The 23,188-nt window shown below is 38.5% G+C and overlaps 1 protein-coding gene and 1 pseudogene across 1 annotated transcript in view; both read right to left on the reverse strand.

Moving 5' to 3' along the window:
* The window catches only part of GATM (glycine amidinotransferase), a 501,978-nt gene that overhangs the window by 58,348 nt on the left and 420,442 nt on the right, over positions 1 to 23,188 (reverse strand). The gene's annotated exons all lie outside the window — the stretch shown is intronic.
* On the reverse strand, positions 5,689 to 6,342 carry LOC138175321 (large ribosomal subunit protein eL14 pseudogene; annotated as a pseudogene).

Below are 23,188 nucleotides of genomic sequence, written 5' to 3' on the forward strand. Positions count from 1 at the left end.
CCATCATCTTCTCTGATCCTTCTACAATCCCTAGGAGGTAGGAAGAACCTATTTCTTCTGTGAGATCAGTTATCCCCATTTTTCAGAAGATCACTCAGTTTCATTTTCCTTAATGGACTTGACCGGTATCATATATTTAGCTAGTATCAGATACAGGCCTAGAACTTGCTCCCTTTTTCACTTTAACATTACTGTGTTTAAGCAGGTACTTGGATTTGTCCCAGATGAACCATTTCTAAAACAACAGATTAGTCAGAGGATAGATTTTCCATATATCTAGGAGACAGCATTCATCACACAGAGCAACATGTATTCAAGTTATTTTATTATGCAACAAACTCAGGTATTTCATGTGAGTTAGTGTCAGAACCTAGACTAGAGCCCAGGTCTTGATCATACTTTCTAGTATTCCATGCTGCCTCCAGCCGATTCACATTGAGTACATTCAAGTCAAACTCCCACAAATTTTCCATATGACTTGATATTAAGCCAGTTCTCTCCCACTGTGCCCTTATGTTGTTGCTGTTTGTTGGATCTGGGGTTGTACCCCTAAACTCTCTTCTTAGGGTAGAACTAGAACCCTGAGACCCCTCAAAGGAGGACTTTCCTGGGGCCTCAGATATTCCTTAAAAGTAGGGAAGGGAGGAATTTGTCATTGCCATCTAACCACCATCCTTAAACTCAAGAGAGACCCTTTAAAGTGAAGTCAGCCTAACTTCTTAAGGTTAACTGATACCTGGCTGACCTTCAGAAAGCTTCAATTGATCAAAAACCATTGTGGATACAACTTCATGAATACATTTTCACTTGCCATGTAGCAAGTTTATGGATCCCTCTTTGACCTACTCTGTTTAACTCTCCTGATTTATGCCACATAATAACACTTAGAGTCTGTGTCTCTTCCCCATTTTGTCTGAGCTGTTCCCCGACTGTCCACATCCTGCCTGAATAACTCAAGGCTTTGCTTGTTGGATATCCCAATACTCCCTCTGAGCTGTTGACTATCTGATTCTTCAATCTTACTGGTGTTCCCATCACTCCTTCATTTAATTAACCTCTGGAACACTACTGTCTACCATAAGAAAGAAAAATTTTCTGAAACTTAGCTCAGACTCTAGTAAATGCCATGTTGTCAGATCTGTTTTTGCCTGTTAAGATCCTTTTTTGGATCTCAAGTATGTTATGTGATGTATTAGCCCCTCTTCTGTCTGGAATTCTATCATGTCTTTATCTAAGTTGTGGGCAAAAATGTTGACTAGCATAGGGTCAAGGAATGAATCTGGGAGTATGCCATTTAAAATCTCCCCTAATACTGACATCAGTTCAACAGTTAACATCTTTCAAGAGTGGACATTCAACCAACACTGAATTTATCTAGCTATACAATCATCCTTGTTATATTTCTCCATCCTGTGCCCAAGGACATTTTGCCATCTGCCCTGGTGCTGGCCCTTCTCAGAATCTTTCCTTTCTCCCTACTCTGCTTTCCATCTCCTGCACTGGACACAGTAATGAGATCAATACTACATTGCTTCTGGAAAGGGGATGATAACTGACTGCCCTTATAGCACCACTCATAATCCCTGTAACTACCTAGACAAAATCTTCCTGCCTGCCACCACTCTGCTATATATATTGTCTTGTCATGTCCCTTAGAAGGTAAGCTCAATGAAAACAGATAATCTCATTTTTGTATTTGTATCCTTTGCACCTAATAAAGTACTTGGCAATAATAGGTACTTAATAAATATTTTTATACTTAATATATATATACTTAATAAATATTTTTTTTCATTTATTCATTTGTAAAAAGGGGTGGGGGAGACAGAATCAACCAATCACCCACTTAAGAGTAATTATTTTAACCAGGTAAAAACACTTCTTTATTCAATCAATCCTGGACTTCAGGCTAAGTGTGAAAAAGTCTTTGAGCAGTTCAGATGTCCTTAAAAACCACAGGATGAATTAGAATGACATTCATGTTGCATGGGAGTTCTGAGTTACTCCTTTGCCACGTTTGTTTTCTAAGCTGGAACCTACTCTCCTCCTAGACTTTGTGTGTACTTGTGGGAGAGTGTGTTACAGACTTGGAGGAAATGTTTCTTATCAACTATTCTTTTTTATTTTTAAATTTATTATTTATTTTTAGCATTCTTTTCTTTCAAAATTTTGAATTCCAAATTTTCTCCCTTCCTTATGATATCAATTATACATATAAAATAATGCAAAACATATGTCCATATTAGCCATATTTCAAAATAAAGCAGGAAAAATGAAAAATGTGATAAAATTTTATTTAAATTTGCATTCAGTTCATCAATTCTCTCTCTCTGTAGGTGAGTAGCATTTTTTCACCAAGAGTTCTTTGAAATTGTCTTAGATCATTGTATTGATCAAAGCAGCCAAGTCTTTCACAGCTGATCATCATTACAACATTGTTGTTACTGTACATAATGATCTCCTGGTTCTTTTCACTTCAGATCAGTTCATATAGGTCTTACAATGTTTTTTTCTGAAACTATTAACCAACATAATTTCTTTTTTTTCTTCTATAGAGATTTTTTTAATTAATTCATTTACTTTTAGTTTACAAGATTCATTACCACAACTCCTTGAGTTTCAAATTTTCTCTCCCTCCACATCCCCCCCCCCCCCATGGCAGAATACAATCAAGTATAGCATCTGCAAATACTTTCACATTAGGCATTAGTCAGGTTATAAAGAAGGATTGTAACAGATGGAATGAAGAATGGGGAAACAAAACCAAACAAGAAGATGAAAAAGGGCAGGTAGTTGGCTTCATTCTGGGTTCATTCACAGTTCTTTCTCTGGATGTAACCATCATGAGTCTTTTGGGTTTGACTTATGTCCCTGGATTACTGAGAAGAGTCCAGTTTATCAAAGTTGGTCGTCACACATACATTGTGTCTGTAATTGTGTACAAATTCCTCCTGGCTCTACTCTTCTCACTCAGCATCAGTTCATATAAGCCTCTCTAGGTAAATATAAAGTCCATCTGCTCCTCGTTTTTTATTGCACAATAGTATTCCATAACATGCATATACCACAACTTGTTCAGCCACTCCCCAATTGATGGGCACCCCCTTAATTTCCAATTCTTTGCTACCATAAAAAGAGCTGCTATAAATATTTTTGTACATATGGGTCTTTTTCCCACTTCTATGATCTCTTTGGGATACAACCCTAGAAGTGGTATTGCTGGGTCAAAGGGTATGAAATTATTTATAGTCCTATGGGCATAATTCCAGATTGCTTTCCAGAAAGGTTGGATCAGTTCACAACTCCACTAGCAATGCATTAGTGTTCCAATTTGTCCACATCCTCTCCAGCATTTGTCATTTTCCTGTTTTGTCATCTTAGCCAATCTGACTGGTGAGATGTGGTACCTCAGAGTTGTTTTGATTTGCATCTCTCTAATCAATAGTGATTTAGAGCATTTCTTCATGTGCTTATAGATATCTTTAATTTCTCTGAAAACTGTCTATTCATATCCTTTGACCATTTATCAATTGGGGAATGACTTGCATTCTTATAGATTTGGCTCAATTCTCTGTATATTTTAGAAATGAGTCCTTTATCAGAGATATAGGTTGTAAACATTCTTTCCCAATTTCCCAACTCCCTCTTAATCTTGGTTACTTTGGCTTTGTTTGTACAGAAGCTTTTCAATTTAATGTAATCAAAATTATCCATCTTGCATTTTATAATGCTCTCTAATTCTTGTTTAGTCATAAAGTCTTTCCCTCTCCACAAATCTGACAGGTAAACTATTCCTCGTTTTCCGAGATTGCTTACAGTATCAACCTTTATACCTAGATCATGCACCCATTTAGACATAATTTTGGTATATGGTGTTAGGTAATGGTCTATGCCCAGTTTCTGCCATAGTATATTCCAGTTTTCCCAGCAGTTTTTGTCAAATAGTGAATTCTTATCTCCAAAACTGGGGTCTTTGGGTTTATCAAACAATAGATTACTATAGTCATTGACTGCTGAGTCTCGTGTACCCAATCTATTCCATTGATCCACTCCTCTATTCCTCAGCCAGTACCAAGCAGTTCTGATGACTGCTGCTTTATAATACAGATTGAAATCTGGGATAGCTAGTCTACCTTCCCTAGCATTTCTTTTCATTAATTCCCTTGATATTCTAGATCATTTATTCTGCCAAATGAATTTTGTTACTATTTTTTTAACTCTATAAAGTAGTTTTTTGGTAGATTGATTAGTATGGCACTAAATATATAATTTAATTTAGGTAAAATTGTCATTTTTATTATATTAGCTCCACCCAGCCACGAGCAATTGATATTTTTCCATTTAGTTAGATCTGACTTAATTTGTGTGAGTATTTTGTAGTTGACCATCATTTCTTATAGTACAATTGTACTCCATCAAAATCTATTGCTACAACTCATTTAGCTATCCCCCAATTTAAATTCAAATTCTTTAACAGCACAAAAAAGAGTTGCTTTAAATAAGTTTGTACATATAGGCCTTTTTTCCTTTGATCTCTTTGGGATACAGACTTAGTAGTGGTATTGCTGGGTCAAAGGGTATGCATAAGTTTTATAGCCCTTTGGGCATAGTTCCAAATTGTTTTGCAAAATGGTTGAACCAGTTCACAACTCTACCAGAAGTTCATTAGTGTACCTACTTTTCCCTCATTCCCTCCAGCATCTGCCATTTCTAATAGGTGTGAGTTGTTTTAATTTGCATTTCTCTAATCAATAGTAATTTAGAGAATTTTTCATAGCTTTGATTTCTCATTCTGAAAACTGCCTATTCATATCCTTTGACCATTTATCAATTGTGGAATGGCTCTTATTTTTATAAATTTGATTTAGTTCTATACTCAGTATATATTTGGGAAATAAGGTTTTAATTAGAAAAACTTTCCCCCCCCAAAATTTACATTACTTAATCATCTATGGTACCTTTTAGCAAAATGTAGTTTTACTGATTATCTCTTTTATTTAGTTCTATTTTTGCTTTTGCTTTGTCTGGGTTATCTCTGTCTTGGACAGTGGGTAGAAAATGTAAAGACAAATTTAAGTTTGACCTGTGATTTCACTAGTATTGGGAGCTCTTGGGTAAGAGAACTCTTTCTATTAATACAAGTCTGCACCTTTTCTGTGATTTACAGTCTTAGAGAGTTGCTTAGAGCACTTGAGAAGTGAAGTGACTTGCCCAGGGTCACACAGGTAGTATGCATCAAAGGAAGAACTTGAACCCAGATCATCCTGGCTTTGAGGCTAGCTTTCTATTAGCTATGCCATATTGCCTCTCAATTAGAGTTGCCCATAAATAGAAGCCTTGAGAAGTGGTCTTCAGTCAGAGGCTAGATGACTTATATGTGAAGCATATTATAGTGGAGATTCCTTTTACATATACATTGAATTAGATGGCCACTAAGACACCCTCTAGCTCTCAAATTCTGTGATTCTGTCATTGGATGTGGTGTCCCTTTTTTAAGGGAGGAGTCATTTTTTTTAAATTCAGGGTGGGGAGAAGGGAATTCCTAATCTATTATAATAGAAAGCTACTTCTTTAGTCCAGTCCACATGAAAGGGATTCTATACTGTGTGTGTGTGTGTGTGTGTGTGTGTGTGTGTGTGTGTGTGTGTGTGTGTGTAGGAAAATCTTTATTTGATTTTGGGCAGCCTCTTATTTTTTGGCCTGTGGAGCAGCTGCTTTCTGGGAGGGTGCTTTCTGGGTAGGTCCCTTCTGCAGGTCCCTTCTTGGCTGGGGCCTTCTGACCGGAGGCTTTCTGACCCTTCTGGCCCTTCTGGCTGGGTGCTGCCTTCTGGCCCTCAGCCTTCTTTGAGGGGATCTTCTTGGTGGAGACCTTTGCAGCAAGTGCCTTCTGGGCAGCTCCTTTCTTGGGAAACCCCTTCTGGGTGGATGCCTTCTGGAGCTTCTTCACTTCATGCTTGATAACGCTATTTATCATTTTCTTGGCCTTCAGGACTTTGTAACCGTCAAAATCTGTCATCTTTGCTTTCCGTTCTCTGGGTTAGAGCTTCATGGCCCATCGCATGGCTTTCCATTTTGTATTGATCTTTTCTTTCTCCCATGCAGCCCGGACATACTTCTGATGGGCACTGTGTGGGAACTTGAGCATGAAGTCTGTGAGTTGCATACACTTAAATGGCATGGCCTGCCTCCTCACACCACTGCAAGGGCCATCAACCAGAGCCCGGTTCTGGTCGATCACATCCATGATGGCCACCAGTTTGCCGGCGTGTGGCCCGAAGGAGATGTAGGTCACGCAGCCGATCTCCACATAGCGCTTGAACACCATGTTGGTGGTGCCGAACGAGAAGCAATTCTATACCATTAATGAAGAGAAATCTAACCTCTAAATTTGTGACCTATTGACTAGCTGAAGACAAGTGAGGGAGGGAACTCTTCTTATCTCATTCAAACATCTAAATGGTTTCAATTGTAAACTATGACATTGCCAAGGATGGCTAAGCTTAGGAAGTTTCATAACACCAGGATTTACTAAACAAACTCAAGTCCATTAGAGATAAAGAATGGTAGACTACAGATGCCAAGAGGTAAGAATCTTGCTCTTTTGATTTTGCAGTCTCTCTGGGCCAAGAGACTTGAATCACTCCAAGCAATTCTCTCTTTTCTATTGATCTATTTTAGCTTTATATCACTTTCATGTCCAAATCCCTTGTCCCAGAGAGCTATTCTCTATAATAAAAAAGAAACAAAAAGAGAAATTAACCAATCAATCAACAAGCATTTAGTAAGTGCCTTCTATGTGCCAGACACTGTTAGGTGCTAGAAATACATAGAGGATAGTGAAATAGTCCTTGCCCTCCAGGAGCTTACATTCTACTGGTATAGGTATGTACAATGAAGGCACAAGGTTACCTTGGAGGGGCAGGCACAAGCATCTGGGGAGACCAATTCTCTATTCTCCTTGTTTCATTTTACATACATACAAGTTTCTATGTCTCACCATGAGTCTTCATATTCTTTATATTCTCTCTTCTTTTGGTACATAAATACTCCATTAGTCAGGCATCACAATTAGTTTAAGCATTCTGTGCAGAAGATGATAACAACTGAGTCTTAAAGGACATTGAAGGGATTCCAAAAGGCAAAGGCAAGGACAGAAAACATTCTAGGTATATGGTACATACAAAGACATATAGATGGGAGATGGAGGCAGGGTATGAAAGCTAGTCAGTATAGATAAGCTGTAGACTGTAAGTAGAAGTAGAATGTGTGGGATGGAGATGAGTTATAAAGAGCTTTAAATACCAAATAGAATTTCATGTTTGGTAAACTAACAGGTGATAGGGAGCCACTGGAGTTTAATGAATGAGGGGGTGACATGATCAGAACTATTAGACTTCGGGAAACTTACTCTGGTGGCTGTGTGGCAGACTGACTATTTGTGAGGAGAGGTTTAAGGCAGCGAAAACAGGAGGCTATTGTAACACCTTAGGAGAAAGGTGTCCAGGGCTTGGACTGATGTCAGGGGAGGGAGAAGGGAACACAAGTGAGAGAATGTCAAGATTGAGCAACTGAATGGATTTGTAGGGTGAATGAGAGTGAAGAGTTGAGGATAACAGCTAGATTTCAAAACAACATATCAATCAAGTTTGTTCTGTATCCATGGTCCCTCACCTCTGCAAAGAACAGAGGGAGGTGCATTTTCTCATCTCTTCTTCAGAACCAAGCTTGGTATTTATAATCACAATGTTCAATTTCAAGGGTTTTTGTTCTTTCCATTTCCATTGTTGCTGTCATTATTTATATTGCTTTCCTATTCTCCTTGTTTCATTTTACATCAGTTTCTATGTCTTCAAATTCATTATATTCATCTTTTCTTTTGGCACAGAAACATTCCATTAGTGGGGCATCACAATTAGTTTAAACATTCTCTAATTGCCATACTTAACTCCAGGATCAAATATAAAATCTCCAAGTACTCTTGGATCCAATGATCCTAGCCTCCCTGCTGTTCTACAAACAAGACCCTCCATCTCTCAGCTCGTCATTTTCTCTGACTGTCCTCCAAGTCTGGAATGTTTTCCCTCTTCATCTCCACCTCCTAACTTCTTTCAAGTCTCAACCAAAATCCCACCTTCTAGAGGAAGAATTTCCCAGACCCTCTTAATTCTAATGTCTGTCCTCTGTTAATTATGCCCTACTTATCCCATTATGTAGCTTTTTTATTTTTATTTTTTTGCTTATTGTCTCCTCCATTAGATTGTTAGCTCCTTGAGGGCAGGGACTATCTTTTGCCTTTCTTTCCATCCCAAGCACTTCGTATAGTGTTGTAATACCAAGCAAAGGCAACTTCCAAGGTTCAGAATACCAGCATAGCAGATCTCCATTTTATTTAGTGACAAATTATGAACAAAGAAAATCAAAATACAGCATTCACCAAGTATAATTCAATAATTTCCAAGTACTACTCCACCCCTGGAAAGTACATTTATTTAGTCAATCACAAAGTCCCTCTTCTGAAATGGAGATTAGTTTTCAATCATAAACAAAGTACATTCATTTGGTCAATCACAGAGCACAAAAAAGTCAAAAGTTTCCCACCCCTGCATATCAACTGAATTACAATTATTATCAGTTAACACCAAGCACCTTCTCAAAAGGGGCAGTAGAGAGCACAAAGGCCATCTACCCCTGAGCTACAACAAGGTTAAGATATCATCACAGCATTTAATATCCAAAAAGAGGTCTTTCCTTTTCTTTTTTTTTTTGGAGGGCAATTGGGGTTAAGTAACTTGCCCAAGGTTACATGGCTAGTTTTGTGTGTGTGTGTGTGTGTGTGTGGGTGTTAAGTGTCTGAGGCTGGAACTGAACTCAGGACCTCCCGACTCCTGGGCCGGCTCTTTACTCACTGCACCACCTAGCCTCCTTGAGAGGTTTTTTTCTTCATCATGACCCATCAATCTCTGTTCCTGGGGAGACAAATCTTAACAAGGCCACAAGATACATTGCCAGTGTCCTCATTAATTCATTCTCTGACTGCAGAACAGTTTTAGGACCCCTGAAAACATCAGCAAGACCCTCTTCCAGGATTTCTGTAAACATACAACAAGAAAATCCTTCTTCAGGGCTTCTGAACCAACAGCAAGGTTCCAAGACCTCTGCAACAACAGCACTGGCCTTCATCAGTGGCCACTTTCCCTCAGTAACAGGAGGCTGACTGGTAAGTAGGCATAGTATGCTGAGCTAGCACATTCTCTACGTGGACCCTGTGGCATCATAGACAATCTATAACTGGTACTGGTCTACTAACCATGGTGGCAGAGACAAGCCTTTTTAATTGGCTTTGTAGCTGTAACATGAATGCATTTGAAAGGAATGAGCCAGGCAGAGGGAAAATGTGTTCTTAGCATTTGAAGAGGGATACAAGCTATAAGTGTCTGGATGGAAGAGGCGATCATGCAACCTGTGAATACAGGCTTCCATTCTTTGCCTCTTTCTTTCTGTTTCAGATGAAGGAATATAGGAGATAGCTAAGACCTTGTGAACTTTAAATGGTCAGAATGGCAAATCATCAGAGGTCCAAGAACTGGAGCCCTTGCTGGGTTTTGTGGAAAGTCAGCTCAGTAGTAAGGTCCTGATTAATAACATGAAGGACTCAGTCCAGGGGTTGCTGAGATGAGGACTCATCCATTTAGTTATGCCATACTTAGAAATTAACCTGATGGGATGAATCTTATGTAGAAATTCCCTTAAGTTGGACCTATTCTCTCGGGACCAAAGGGATATAGGAAAGAATGTCTCCTCACGTACTAGGGGAAGAAAATTTAGAACTCAAAATCTTATGGAAGTGAATGTTGAAAACTAAAAATAAATAAATTTAACAAATAAAATAAAAAAATAAAGGGCTAGAATAGAATCTATTATGCTTCATCTGAAATAAAAAAAATAGGGTAGCAATCATGAACTCAAGACAAAGCAAAAACAAAAAGAGACCAAATTAAAAGAGATAAGCAGGGGTGGCCAGGTAGCACAGCGAGTAAGAGCACCGGCTCCAGTTTCGGGATGACCTGGGGATAGAATCCAGGATCAGATAGTTAGCACCACACCCAGAAATAACTGGCCATGTAACCTTGAGCAAGTTACTTAACCCTGATTGCTTTAAAAAAAAAATGAAACAGATAAGCAGGGAAACAATATTTTGCTAGACGGCGCCATAGACAATGAAGTAATATCTACACTAAGCATATATGCACAAAATGACAAAGCATCCAAATTCTTAAAGGAAAAGTTAAATGAATTACAGGAGGAAATGACCATAAAACTATACTAGTGGGGAATTTTGCCCTCTCAGAGCTAGATTAATCTCACAATAGAATAAATTAGAAAGAAGTTAGAGAAATTAATAGAATTTTAGAAAAGTTAGATATGCTAAGCCTCTGGAAAAAAAACTGAATGTGACTAGAAAGGCATCTATATTTTTCTCAGCTATTTAAGGCATGTACACAAAGACTGACCCTGTATTAAGGCATTTTAAAACCTCACAAGCAAATGCAGAAAAGCTAAAATATTAAACAGACCCTTTTCGGACTATATAGGAGTAAAAAAAATACATTCAATAAGGGGCCATGGAAGAACAGATGAAAACTTAATTGGAAACTAAATAATCTAATCCTAAAGAATGAGTGGGTCAAAGAACGAATCATAGAAAAAAAATTAATAATTTCATTAAAGAGAATAACAATTGGGGGCAGCTAGGTGGTGCAGTGAGTAGAACACCGGCCCTGGAGTCAGGAGGACCTGAGTTCAAATCCGGCCTCATACACTTAACACAAAAACTAGCCATGTGACCTTGGGTAAGTCACTTAACCCTAACTGCCCTCCAAAAAAAAGCAAAAAATAAAATTAAAATAAAGAGAATGACAACAATGAGACAACATACCAAAATTTGTGGAATGCAGCCAAAGCAGAAGGAAATTTTTTTTCCCCTTTTTCAAGGGAAAATTTATATTTCTGAATGAAATATATCACTAAAAGTGAGAAAGAGCAGATCGATTAATTGGGCGTGCAACCAAAAAAAAACCTAGAAAAAAGAACAAATTAAAAATCATTAATTACCAAATTGGAAATCCAGAAAATCAAAGGAGATAGTAATATAATTAATAATATAATATATAAAAAATATATAAATATAAATAATAAAATTGAAAGTAAGAAAGCCATTGAACTAATAAAAACAACTAGAAACTTGAAGAAATAGGTAAAGAGTTCTATCAAATTCCTCTTATGATACAAATATGGTTTTGGTACCCAAATCAGAGAGGAAAAGATAACCCAACTATCAACTAGTTTCCCTAATGAATATTGATACAGAAAATTAATGAAACACTAGCAAGAAGATTATAATGATATATTACAAATATCATACTCTATTACTAGGTGGGATTTAAACCAGGAATGCAGGACTGATTCAATATTAGGAAAACTAAACTACTCTGATCAACACAATGATACAAGATAATTCTGAAGGACCCATAGTGAAAAATGCTATCCACCTCCCAAGACAGAACTGATTATGCAGAATGATGTATAGTCTAAAGCATGCTTTTTTCACTTTGTTTTTCATGATTTTCTTGTATTTTTTTCAACACAGCTAATATGTAAATATATTTTACATATCTTCCATTGTATAATTGATATTCTACTTGCCTTTTCAATGGATGGGGGAGGGACAGGAGGGAGGGAGAAAATCTGGAACTCAAAATTTATTTAAACAAATGTTAAAAATAAACTAAACAACAAATAAAAGTGGTATGAACACACTGAAACTTGGGTTCAAGGCAATAGTATTGGAGAAAGATATTTTCAACCCCTAATGGATACCTGTAGAGGGTAGCAGCCTAGCTCTGGAAACCTGGGGCATTTGTGACTATTTTGCTAATGTACTTAGGGCTTAAGAGACTAAGGTGAGAATCTCAACTTTTGTGCCCTTGAGAAAATAGCCTTTCAGGCTTTTGTAGTCTTTCTGTCCTAGGAGTGGATAATTTATTTCAGGTGTGGGGACCCTGTGGCCTCAAGGCAACATGTGGCCCTCTAGGTCCTCAAGTGCAGCCCTGTGACAGAATCCAAACAGATTTGTTCTGTGAAGTTTGGAATCAAAGAGCTGAACTTGAGGACCTAGAAAGCCACATGTAACCTCGAGGACACAGGGTCCCCACACCTGATCTATTCCTTCCTTGCTCCTCTCACTCTTGGCACACCTTTAAAAAACTCTATTATTTTCCTTGGTATTTTTTTCAAGCTTCAATTCATTCTGGTCTTCAGACCTCCTAACCTTCATGTTGCTTTTTGATATTCATTCTGTTTTATGTGCATTGGTTGTTGTTGTTTTTTTTTAAGCAAAAATCCCCTATTTATCCAAGTTGGTAGCAAAAGAGAAATCAGGCAAAGTTTACATAGGAAAATATATATACCAGATTACACTGAGTGAAGGAGCTCTACCACTGAGAGTGAGGTAACTCAGCGCCACCAAAAGAGAGTGCCCTAGATTTCACCCAAGAGAAAATGCCTCCATTTTGTACATATCCTTTTAAATCTAAGTTCACAGGAGATCTCCCTCTGTGAACATGTCCATAGCCTTGGATGTTTCTGACCTACAATGTATCTTAAAATTTTTGATTTGATGACTAATAAAAGCAAGATTGAATATGTAGCTACATGGGGTAGACAAAGATAGCTGTTATGAGCCCTGGCATACTGAGAGCCTGTGGTACTAAAGGAGGAGGCCAAAACGGCTGAGTTAATGTTGGACAGGCTTAGAAATCTTAGTACTAATGTTGGTGAACACATATATCTTCTGGAGATAATTAGGTGAAAATATCAGCATCTATTGCTGCACTCTTTGAAAATATCAGTGGGAACCACAAGGGCCTCCACCCAAGTCTGTTCCCTCATCCCTATCCCTTCTTCAGGGCTGTGCTCAGGATGCCTTTCCTTCCCCCCAAAACACTTTCCAATCACTGAAATGACTGCTTATGGCAATGACAGTTAACTTCCCTTGGGTAATTAACCATTTAGGATCTTGCAGACTTCTCCCAATTCCTTCTACTCTCTTCTTGCAAGCTTGATTAGGAGTCTCCAAGAAAAGTATTCAAAAAGACATACCCAAATCCATATAATCCCTTCATTTGGTCATCCAAGGGACAAAACAACACTGAAGTCGCCCAAATAGAGTTCTAAGAAGTGCCTGACTGCGCGCACGAGCGCGCACGCACACACACACACACACACACACACACACAGAGTCTAGTCCTACACTTTTTTGCTCATGGGTGTGGGAGTATCGACCTTTATTTCAATGAACAAAAGAGGTATTCAACACCAAGGACAAGGATGTTATTCTAATGAAAGCTCTGTAGTAGTTTGAGGAAACTTGAACCGGAGCATTTGCTTTTGTCTTTAGTTTGGCTACTTTGGATCCCCATAGATCAGTTTCCTTCAGATGCAAGATTCTTACTCTCTCTCAGGATTCTGAGTTATCCAGAAACAGATTTGTCGAAAGGTGGGCTATTGGGGGAGAGGCGAGGAGAGGTGTGCAAGAGACATTTCTGAACTCATTCTGCCTGATCTTAATGCTTTACTAAGTAGATGGATGTCAAAATTCCATTCCATTCCTAATTGGCCTCTGGCAAATCAATAGTACCAACAATTTGCAAAGCACTGGGCTAGGTACCAAGGATTCAAAGATGAAAGTCAAAACAGCCCTTGCCCTCAAAGGGGCTTCCAGTCTAATAAGGGGGATAAGACAGGAATATAAATTAGTTTCCTCCTCTGTAAAATCAGGATTAATAATAGCACCTGCCTCTCCCCTTTGTTGTGAAGATTTTGCAAAATATTTTGCTTACCTTAAAGTGTTATGTAAATGCTAGCTATTATTATTAAGGGCAAAGAATGGATCTAGACAAAGTATGGTAAGAAAATTTGAGAAAAAGATTCCTTTCAAGCTGGGGGAATCACAGAAAGCTTCACAGAGGATGTGGCACCTTACCTTTCTTAAAGGAAAGGATTTTAACAAATGGAGATGAGGTATATTCCAAAAATGGGGGAGGCCAGAGTGGGCAGGGCAAAATCAGTGAATGGTGAAAGGTCCAATTTGGCTGGAAAATAGAGCACATGATGGAAAGTAGGGCGGGGGTGGGGTGGGGCTTAGGGGAAGGGGTAGGAGAGAAGGTAGGTAAGGCAGTATTGAAGGAATGACAGCATCTTTCCTCCTGGAGGTTGCTTTGGTTCTGGCTCAGGTTGGGGGTGGGAGGGGGGACGCACAGGTCAAAGTCAGACCTGGGCTTAAGTCCTGCCACTGACTCCTTAGACGGGTGACCCTGGGCAAATCAGTTTAGCCCCTCAATGTTCCAAGGCAACTTCTCTAAGATTCTAAGTTACAGAACTACTGCTGACCTGCCTCATGGATGGAGTTCCCACACCAGAGATTCCCTACCATGATGATGAAGTCAAAGGACCAAAAAAAAAATATGCTTAGTATCATTTTATTAAATTTGATGTAGACTTAGTATTGTATAAGCTAAAAGAAGTTTAAGACATGACCCTAGCCCTCAGACTGCCTTAATAATCTCATTTGGGGAAGTAACACACACATGAAATAATAAGAAATTAATTTAGCATCTAAATGAAAGAATGAATGCATGCATGGCACTAATTCAGATGTAACCTTGTTAGACAGAGGGGTCAAACAAACTGCCTGGTGACTGCCTGTGGAAATTAAGATGTAATTGGGAAATATTTGTCAAAATACATAAACACACTGGGGTGGCTAGGTGGTTTAGTGAGTAGAGCACTGGCCCTGGAGTCAGGAGGACCTGAGTTCAAATCCAGCCTCAGACACTTGACACTTGCTGGTCGTGTGACCTTGGGCAAGTCATTTAATCCCAATTGCCTTGCCTTCCCCTCTTAAAAAAAAAACTACATAAACACATAATAAAACACAGACAATATTAATATGTGATTTTCTAAGTCAACTGAGGCCCACAGGGATTCTTACATACAGTTTAGTGGTGCCTGTTTCTATTTGAGTTTGACACCACTATGTTAGACACTTGGATGGTACAAAGGGCTTCAGGTATACCTTGGGGGATTTTCTCAAACTCTTTGCTCTTAGCTCACATAGATAAGCCTCAAAATAAGTATGCAGATTCTCTTTCGTACTCTTTGTTTCTCTCGGGTTTGTCTGTTTTCTTTGCAACATGGTTAAAATGAAAATGTTCTGTATGACTTCACATGTATAATCTAGATCAAATTGCTTGCTTTCTCAAGGAGAGGGGTGGGGTGGGAGGGAGGGAGGGAGAGAACTTGGAACTGAAAGTTTTTTTAAATGAATGTTAAAAATTTTCCATGTGATTGGAAAAGATTTAATGAAACAAAAATATGTTAAAAAGAAAAAAAAGAATGCATGAGTGAGGCCACTCCCAATTTATAAGCATGCCAAACATAATTTAAACAGAAGAAAGTTTTATTGGAAGAAAACAAAATGAAGATGTTAGCATGAGTGCCATTAGTTCCAAAGATGCATATAAAGCTTCAGTGCCTAACAAAAAGGCTCCTCTACCCAAAGACTGTTCCCACACCCACCAACCACAAATCCTGTCTTGGAGCATTGCTCCCGATCACTCAAAGGGGAAGAAGAAGGAATATGGCACTTGCTTTCCCTTCCCTACTTGGTGCCATTCAGGCCCTCAGTTTCTCAGACCTGGCAAGCTCAATCTCATGAGGGGAGATAACGTGCAAACAACTATTTACAAACCAGATACATTCAGGATAAAGTGGTGATAATCTTGGAGAGAAGGCATTGAAATTAAGGACGACTAGGGAAGACTTCCTGCAGAAGGTGCGACTTTAGCTGGGGCCTGAAGGAAGCCAGAAAAGCCAGGAGGCAGAGAGTTCCAGATATGAAGGACAGACAGCCTGGAGTTGGGAGATGAAGTGTTGCATGACAGGAATAGTAGGATTGTCACTGGATCACAGCACATGGGGAGGGAAGCATGGTGTGAGACGGGAAAGATAGGAAGAGGAAAGGTATGAAGGACTTTTTAAGCCAGAGGATCTTGGAGGTAACATGGAGTGAATAGAGTTGGCTGAATAGGGGGTGACCCATGGTCTGACTTGGGCTTTAGGAAGATTAATTTGACAGACAGGCGATTAGAGGATGGGTTATAGTGGGGAGAGATTCATGGCAGAGCTCAGAGGAGAGGGGAGAGAGAAGCATCAATCATCTCCAGGGAGCCAAGGGGCAGAGTCTCAACTGGGATCCAAGGGAATGTGACTGAAGGCCAAATGAGACAAGGAAACAAACCTGATACCAAAATCTCTGTTGATACAGAAATGAATGGGAAGCCAGCCAAACGATGGGATACAGGCTCAAACAGAAGAAGGCAGAACTAGATCAGAAAGTGAGGAAGAAGATATCTTGGTAAACTGACTGTAGGAGTCAGTCTGCCTCCTGAAAGCAGTGGCTTTTTTTTTTTGAAAGCAATTGGAACTGATCCCCAGTTCTCCTGACTCTGGGCCGATACTCTTACTCACTGCGCCACCTAGCCGCCTCTGAAAGCGGTGGCTTTTATGACAGTGGTGTGTATTCCCTGATGACATGAATGTCTGTGCTCCCTTGTCTGACTCAATATACCAGTACAGCCAAGGACTTATATGGGAGGAAAATTTAGAATTTGGTTTTGAACATTTCAAATTTGAAGTGACAGTAGACACGCAAGTGGAAATGTCTAGTAGGAAATTGGAAATACAGGATTAAAACTCAGGTCAGAGGTTAGAGAGAGAGAAACAGATTTAGACTCCTCACCATGGAAGGCAATCAGTAATTAAGCATGTCCTTGTGCCAGGCACTGTGCTAAACACTGAGGGTACAAAGAAAGGCAAAAAGCAGTCCTTTACCTCAAGGAGCTCATATTCTAATGGGGGGGGGGGACCAAACATGTAAATAACTAGATATATGTAAGATATTATACAGAGTAGATGAAAGGCAATCTGAGAGGGGAAGGCATTAGTGGATGAGGGAGGGAAGTGAGAAAAGCCTCCTGCAGCAGGTGAGATTTGAGAGGAGTCTTGAAGGAAGCCAGGGATACTAAGAGACCATAATGAGAAGAGCGAATTCCAGGCACAGAATGGTTGAGCTCTCTGATGCCTAAGACTTGGGCAGTGCCTATATTTGGGGTGTCTGTGAAAAAAGAAAAAGGACACAGTGAAAGGGCAGACTGAGAGACTGTAGCAGAACCGGGATTATGTAGGGTGAGTCCTAGCTCCAGCATGTACTGGTTTGGAGATTTCAATCAAGCCTATTCACCTCTTGAAAAATTGGTTTCCTTATATCTAAAAATAGCAATTATTGTACTTGCACTGCTTGTACCTCATGGAGCTCACAGAATTGAGAACTGTATCTTAGAAATCATTTAGTTCAGCTCTGTTATTGGGGAATGAGACCCAAAGAGGTAACCTAAAGAACAAATCTAGAAAGAGCAAGAGTGGGAATCAAACCCAAGTCCAATCCAGTGCTCTTCTCATAAAGAAAGCACTCTGCACAGCTGTTAGTATTATCACACAGACTAAGAGAAGAAGGAATTTTAAAGGGACAGGGGATGGTCAGCAGCATCAGGAAAGAAAAGTGGTCAAGGAAAATGAGGTCAATGGTGAGCAATGATACATTAACTGAAGTATAATGGAATCCTGATGGCAGAAGGCTAAGGAGGGAATGTGTGGAGGCAAGTGTAGATAGTCATTCAAGAATATTAGCAGTGAAAAGAAAATGAGAAGCAGCTACAGTAGGATCAAGCTCAAAGTCTTCTGATCTGATTTTTTTAAACGTGGGAGACTTGTATAAGTTTGAAATCAACATAAGAAGGTAGTGGTTGATCAGGAAAATATCTTCTATCAAATATGTCTGATAAGGGACTGACATGCAAGATATACAGGGAAATAATATAAACATATAACACCAAGAGCCATTCCCCAATGTATGAAGCAAACAGTCTAAAGAAGAATTGGAAATTAGTGACATCCATACCAAAGGTTGCTCCAGGCTACTAATAATAAGGGAAATACAAAGCAAAACAACTCTGAACTTCCATTTCACACACAGCAATTAAAGATGACAAGGTGGGAATGATCAAGGCCCAACTGGCTGTGGAAACATATTAGTAACTGTCAGTGGAGCTGTGAATTTGTCCAGCAATTCTGGAAATCAATTTGCAATTATTCAAAGAAATGACTACAACATTCATACCCTTTGACCTGGGGGATCCCACTTGCTGTGGTAGTAAAAAAAAAAAAAAACTAGAAAAAAAGTTATTGCCCATCAATTCAGGAATTTCTAAACAAACTGTGTTACATTAATCGAAAGAATGCGACCACATTCTAGGAAATGATGAATATGAAAAATACAGAAAAGCATGAGAAAATATGTGAACTGATGCAAAGTGAGGTAAGCATACAATGCCTATATATACAATATAAGTGGAATTTAAAAAATAAAAACTAAAAGCTGTGTAATTATAATGACCAAGTTTAGTTCCAAAGGTGAGAGATGAGAATCTAATTCTCTTCCTTCTTTGTAGAAGTAGGTGCCCATAGGTGTGGAGCACTGCATATGTCAGGCTTTGTTGATGTATTTAGTTCTGTTTTTCCCTCCTCTTCCTTATTTGTTTTCTGTTATAAGGTGTGGTGCTAGCACTTAATGCTAGTGCCTTCCCTCTATTGATTATCTGCAATTTATCCTGTATATATCTTGTCTGTATGTTGTTTGCATGTTACCACCCCCATTACACTGTGAATTTGAGGGCAGGGACTATTTTACCTTTTTTTGTATCTTCAGCACTTAAAAGAGGGCCTGGTACTTTGATAGACTCTTAATAAATGACTATTGACTTTTTGTTGACGTGGTGGAAGCAAAATACTAACTCCCCAATCCCATCCAAATTAAAGCCTATCCTCAACTCCTTGAGTAGCATAGGGGACTAATGGCCTGGGCTATTAACATCACATACTAGTCACCTGAGTACAACAAAACAGTCAATTAATGTAGCACTCCAGTGGTGGACAATGATGAGAGATTTGCTCAGCTGAATCAAGGTATCATCCGCTATGTGTATCTTTGTTAAAATCCTTCTCTTCTTATGACTAAGTAAATCTTTTGTTAACTTGAATGACACATGCAAGTGTCTCATTTAGCTCTAATATTGAACTTAAACTACTAGGGGGCCTGGCCTGAATTAAAACCAGTCCAGATCACGAGGGATAGCTCTGTGAGGGGGACAAGGAAGGGATAGATTGAAACGTGAAGGTGATGTAAAATCAGGACACCAATAATTTTTTAAAGACCAAAAAATAAAATGTGACACATGATGGGGGGGGGGGAAGAAAAAGAAAGCAAAGGAGGAAAAAAATTCCCGAAAAAAAAGAAAAAAAAAATTTTTTAAAAAAAAAAAAAAAAAAAGGGAAACAAGAGGGGGGGGGGGGGAAGAAAAAGAAAGCAAAGGAGAAGAAACTTCCCTAGAAAAACTGAAGATATATAGAAAAGGCAGAGTAGGGGAGCAGAGTCATTCAGGTATGGCAAAGGGGTAGGAGCTAAAACCCAAGTAGGAAGAATGATGACTCTTACTTGTATAATGTTTTTGAGATGTATAAAGTGCATTCCTCCCCACAGACCTGTGGAGGTGGGAGGAACAACTATTATTACCTCTATTTTACAATGGAGGAAATGTGTCTTTGAGAGGTCAAGTGGTCTGGTCTGCCCAATCAACTTTAAAGAAAGGAATGCTGGGACAAAGAGACCCAGAGGAATTGCCATTAAGATGACCAATATTTGAGGCTGCTGTTAGCTCTGACTGTGGGAAAGCCACTGAATATGGTAGTGTTCTTACAAACAGGCTGCTGTGCTATCTTTTCATTCAAATGCATTCATATCCCTTGACCTCTGTCAATAAAACATGTTCTAAAGTCCAAGGCTGACTGGTGAGAACCTGTTGATTTCTTTATCACCTATGCTATTTTCTAACTTAGGGCTTTTCTAAACTTGTTTTTATGTTTCCCTGGGTGGGAGCTGGGAATAGCTTCTAATCTGGGTCAGTTCTGAAATTATGATTTTTTTTTCTTATCTTTATTCTTTTTGTTGTTCTTTTATCCACTTTTTCTTCACAATTTTTTTTTTGATGTAAATAATACCTCGTACAGTACCCTGGCTATCTGGGAATGCTTAACTGATGATAATGTTAAATCCAGGGAATAATCAGTGAAAATAGTAACTTATTAGTAGTACAGTGTCACAGGTATTTACGAATTGGTTTAAAAAATGCGTGGTATGACTATAATATAACCATAGAGTGACTTGGCTTCCTTCTATAAGCTATGCTAAGGCTGGGGTAATTAACCCAGGATCCATGAACTTATTTAAAAAAATTTTTTTTGATAACCTATCCAATTATGCTGCCTCTGAGGAATGATGTTCAGAGAACTGTCACAATCCTTTGAATTTTCTCAATAGTAGGAAATACTTGCCTTTCATTTGGGGCATAAGACCAAAGTTATTTGGATTCAAGTCTGGTGAATAAGACAGATGACAATTATCTACCTCACATAGCTGTAATGAGGATCGAATGAGATAATATATGTAAATATATGCAAAGCACTCTGCCAGCCTTACAGCACTACGCAAATGCTAGCTATTGTTATAATTAGTCCAAACAATATGGAATTATATGAGAAAAATCACTGAATCGCTTAACTTTGACCCAATGATACCACTACTGGGCAAATCTTTCAAGGTGGTTGAAGACAAAAAGAAAGGCTCCACATGCACATAAATATTTATAGCAACACATTTTATAGTAGTGAAAAATTGGAAGCCAAATGGCTGAACAAACTGTCATATGAATGTAATGAAATGTTCTTATTGTGAAATAAGAAATATGAACATGAAGAATTTGAAATGATCTGGGAAGACTTTATTAACTAACGTAAAGTTAAATAAGTAGGACAAACAATAATACAGGTGTCAAACATGGGCCCCCAAAGGCAGGAACAAGATTAAAATATAAGTTTGAAATATTTAACTAAATAAATAAAAATCAGTAAATCATAGATAATTTCAATATGTGGTTTACTAAGTCAATATGCAGCCACGGGGACCCTTATGTGATTTAGTGGCCTGCATGGAAGAAAGATGATACCGAAAAACATCAGAACTCTGATGACCCATCTTGACTCAGAATGACTTGGCATAGAGATGTTGAACCACAGCTGAGAAATGAGACTAATGTTGTCAGACACAGTGAATGTGCTGTTTTGTATTGCTTTGTCACAAAGGAGGATTCTGTGAGGCATCGACAGGAGGAGAGGCCAGCATCATTGGGAAGGCACCGTGTTGTAAGAAAGAAAAAACACCAGTAAAGAATTCAGTTTTGTTTGCTGAAAAAAAAAAGGTGAATGATCAAACTGAATGGCGCTGAGTCTAAAATGAAGTAGGTCTATAAATGTGACTACTGTTCTGAAGCTTTCAAACTGACTTTGAAAGCAATTCTAAGAGCTTCAAAAATGTTTTTTTTAACAAAGGTGGTATCCCCACATGGCTTCCTAAAGTGGCAACTTTTAAGGACAATGCTCACTGGAATATATACATTCTAGTAGGATCACAAGATCATAAATTTAGAATTGGAGGACCTTTCTGAGATTGACTAATGCAAACCCTCATTTAACACATGAGGAAGCTGGGGCCCAGAGAGGTTGTGATTATCACAAATAGTTAATAGTCACAAAGATGGACGGTAGATGGGCTGAGATTTGAACTGAGATCTCCTGACTCCAAAGTCAACATTCTTTCCATTGCAACTGGTATTTTAGTTAAAACACAAACATACAACCAATCTCAGTCAGTCTACAAGCATTTATTAATAGTTTACTATGTACCAGATGCGATACCAAGATACAGATACAAAGAAATGCAAAAACCAGTCCCTGCCCTCAAGGAGTTCACAGTCTAGTAGGAGACCCCACGGGGAGACAGACAAAGGCCATGTCTGGGGAGATAATGTCAGAGGGACGGTATAAGATTAAGGAGTACTGGCAAAGACTTCTTCCAGAAGGTAGGACAGGAGCTGAAACTTGAAGAAAGCACACACAGTTTTACTTTAGAAGTGTTCTCTTTAGAATGTTCTAATTCACCAAGAAGCAAAGTCTGTATTTATTTCTCAAGTACCATCTTCTTCATGAAGCTTTTCCTGATTCTTCCAACTGCTAGTACCCTCCCTCCATAACTACCTCATATTTTGTATTTCTAACAATAGTACATATATGTATAGACCTCAGTTTTATATATATTTATATCTATACTTATCTATATATTAGATATAGATATATTTAGGTATCTATATTTATTCACTTTATATTTATGCTCTATGTATCTATGTATGTACTTGTTTCTTCCCCTCCCCCTTGAAAGTAGGGATTATTTCTTTGTACCTATATCCCCGTTAGCTTAGTATAGTACCTGGCACATAATAGGAACAAGTAAGAACAACAATGCTTGTTGATTGATTCACTGATTATTACTGATTGGTTGTAATCATGTGGCAGTTTTTTTTCTCCCTGAGTTCAAAGTTAGATACAAATATTCTCATTTCCCCATTAGTAAAAATAGGTAGGAGTTGATATTATCATTCTTAATTTTTCAAATAAGGAATCCAACACCTGGCATAATAAAATAATATTGTGAACCCTTGTATGTGATCCAGCTTAGGGATCTATAATCTTTATAGCCCACTAAACTCCATAAACTTTGCTCTGTGGGTTAAAATGCCCAAATGTGAAATCTAGATTTAGAATATGCTAGTGTTATTTGAAAACACAAGTTATTGTAATAAATATACTTATGACCCTACTATCTCAAGTGAAGGATTCAGAGTCAGAAGGGACTTTGGCAGTAATTCCACTTATCTGTGACCTCAGGAGAATTCTAGTGGAAGCCGCTTTTTCAGCACATTAACAATACTTTTATTACCTTCATGTAGAAGACAGTGGACTCCCTCTAGTGTCTAAATGCCCATTAGGTTCTTTTTCTATACTTAAATCCTAAGCCCTGCCCAGAATAATTTTTTTTTCCCTTTTGGAGGGCAATTGGGGTTAA

The sequence above is a fragment of the Petaurus breviceps genome, unplaced genomic scaffold (genome assembly GCF_028583685.1).
Source record: "Petaurus breviceps papuanus isolate PSGF00001 unplaced genomic scaffold, PetGlider_PUasm1.0 77, whole genome shotgun sequence".
Lineage (NCBI taxonomy): Eukaryota > Metazoa > Chordata > Mammalia > Diprotodontia > Petauridae > Petaurus > Petaurus breviceps.